Source organism: Humulus lupulus, chromosome 8, assembly GCF_963169125.1.
Source record: "Humulus lupulus chromosome 8, drHumLupu1.1, whole genome shotgun sequence".
In the NCBI taxonomy this organism is placed as follows: Eukaryota; Viridiplantae; Streptophyta; class Magnoliopsida; order Rosales; family Cannabaceae; genus Humulus; species Humulus lupulus.
Window position 1 is genome coordinate 139089299 of NC_084800.1, and position 3107 is coordinate 139092405.

Sequence of the window (3107 nt, forward strand, 5' to 3'; positions counted from 1 at the left end):
CTTTTTCGTTTTCAACCTCGGGTATGTAATCGAGTTTGACAATGTTCTTTCCGGACCTAAGAGTTGAAATTGATTTGACTTCTCCATTACGACTAGACTTTCTTATCTCATATTGACCTTTTGGATTAGTGATAGGCTGACTAGGGAATGTTCCTTTTTTTCTATCAACTAAAGCAGTGGCAAGTTGTCCTACTTGTGTCTCGAGTTTGGTAATTGATTGAGACTGCTTTTGTAGGATTTGTTGAGTGTATTGCATAAATTGTTGTAAAGTATCTTCTAAGGAAGGTTTTCTTTGTTGAGGATATGGTTGATTTTGTGGGGCATGAGCTTGGTTTTGTGTGTTGTATTGGTGCCCTTGATTCATTTGGGGTTGGTTTTGTCTCCATGAAAAGTTTGGATGGTTTCTCCAATTTGGATTGTGCGCGGATGAATATGGGCTATCATTTGGTTTTCCATAAGAATGAAGTGCATTGGCCTCCTCATAAAAGGCTTCTTGGTAGGAAGGACATGATTGGGAATTATGGCAAGGACTAGAACATATAAAACAAACATCTTTTCTTGGTTGTATTGGAGAATTTACAGTTTGTCTTATGGCTAAAGCTTCTACTTTTCTCGCTAATTTGTCTAAGGATGTTCTTAAGTCTAATTCATCTTTTACCTCATACCTTCCTCCTCTTTTTGGTGAATTAGTTGACCTAGACCTAGGATCAAAATAACTCCATTATTGCGAATTGACAGACAAATCTTCAAGGGCGTCCCAAGCCTCTTGTCCTTGAAATTTTTAAAAATTTCCAGTATGCATTGATTGAATCATTTGACGATTAGAGGGAGTCAAACCATCATAAAAATATTTTACAAGTCTCCATTTTTCAAAACCATGATGAGGACATTTTAATAATAAATCTTTAAATCTTTCCCAACATTCATAAAACTCTTCATTATCTTTTTGAAAAAACTCGGAGATTTCTCTCCTTAGACTATCAGTTTTAGACATAGGAAAAAATTTCAGCAAGAATTTATTATAAAGTTGATCCCATGTAATTATAGACCCCGTGGGATGGGAATTTAACCAAGCTTTTGATTTGTCTTTTAATGAAAAAGGGAACAATCTTAGTTTGACCGACTCATCAGAAAATTTTTGAAATTTAAATGTTGAGCAAATTTCTAAGAAATCTTTGACATGCATGTAAGGATCTTCTCTATCTAACCCATAAAAAGATGGCAATAATTGAATGATTGATGGTTTAAGCTCAAAATGGGCAGCAGAAGTGGTAGGAAGAACAATACATGAGGAGCATTAGATGAAATAGGTGCAAAATATTCAAGCAAAGTCTTTTCAAGCACAACATTTTCATCAACAGGGTTAGCAATTGGTTCCATGATGCTCAAATTTTTACTAACACTTTCAATTTCAAACAAAGATAAACGTCCTTTTACCAATTGATTTTTAGAGTTACGTTCCCAATGATGCATACAATTTTAACAAACAACGCAACAAAGATAATCTCAAACAAATTTTCTTATGTGGAAGATCAGTTAAAACCGCAACCACAGAACATACTTAGGATTTTTTTAGAGATTTCACAACAATATAATTTGTATGGTTCACTTGTCCCCAGGCCTATTTGATTCCACTTACTCGCACACTACCAACAACTCCCCGAGGTTAATTAGTATGGGCGGATTGGGAATTTTGTTCAAATTTCCTTTAAGCAAAAATTGCTTATGGTGAAAGGACAAGATTTAGGTTTCTCTTTTTCTTCAAGTATTTTTCACAATTACACTAAAATATGATCAAAGACAAAGAAAAATAACGTAAAATTAAATAAGACTATAAAAATTAGGTAAGCGTAGGGAGGCATAGCATGCTATCAACCATAACAAAATTAAGGTAAAAAAAGAAGAGGCACAAGTGCCGTCAACTAACAAAGATATAAACGAAATAAAATTACAACAAAATTAGGAGTCACAAGTGTCATCAACTATAAAAATTAAAAAGATAGATAGGAGGCACAAGTGCCGTCAACTATAAAAATTAAAATGATAGATAGGAGGCACAAGTGTCGTCAACTAAAATACAATAAATATAAATATATAAGTAAGATTTTTTTGTTATGGGTGGTAGAACTGTCCCAAATTTCCTTTTTATCTTTTTTTTAGATTTTATATAAATATTTATATTTTTGTAGTTTCTTTTTTAAGTGCAAAAATTAAAATAACTAGTAGAAGAATTCACTAACTTTGAGATAAATTTCGTTTCTTTTCTTGCAACTCCCCGACAACGGCGCCAAAAACTTGATGGACCCAAAACGGGTATGTTTTAAAAATTTATACTCGCAAGCGTACGAATCGTATATGGAATATAGTGTTCGTGTAAGCACAAGATCGAACCCAAAGGAGTTGTCTAAAATGAAAAAGAAAATTATTTTAAATCAAAAGTAATAAATTCTAACCTAGCTCCAAAGTTGATGAGTTTTAATGTTATTAACATAAAATAAAAGATTGAAAAATAAAGCTATTTAAGAGAATAAAAATAAACCAATAATGATTTGAAAATAAGTTGTAAAAGGAAAGATTATTAAGATACTAGAATCCACAAAATGTAAGTTTAATAATATTTATTATTATATTGATTCCCAAGTTTTAGTGATAGTTAAAATAATTCAAACTATAATTTTCCAAATAGATTTATAATTTTAATGACAAATTACTTCTAAAAAGATAGGATTTTTCTTCACTTTTCAAAAATTATAATTTCAAAGTATTTAATGTGAATCAACCTAATGAAACAACAAAAAATCAAATAACATTATTCAAAAGGCAAAACATAATATTTTTGTTCTAAGCATGGATGTGTACAATTTAATGACACATCTTACACAAAGAATATTATGTTTTTGCAAAATGAAGAACAAAGTGCATATTATCTAACAATCCAAAATATGAGATATTAAAGATGAAAGACATATATGAAGAAGAAAAATCCATAAACTTTGTTGCATTACAAGGGAAATCAACATACAACATAAATATTATCTAGTTACAAGTTGCTTCATCATGATCTTAATAATCTTAGGAAAAAGATTAGAAGAACATAACTAGAATAG

The 3107-nt window shown here is 30.8% G+C and overlaps 1 non-coding gene across 1 annotated transcript; it reads left to right on the forward strand.

The window, feature by feature from the left end:
- Positions 1-872: 872 nt before the first annotated feature.
- On the forward strand, positions 873-979 carry LOC133798842 (small nucleolar RNA R71). The gene has a single exon (XR_009876059.1). It is a non-coding gene; the product is annotated as a small nucleolar RNA R71 (small nucleolar RNA).
- Positions 980-3107: the final 2128 nt, after the last annotated feature.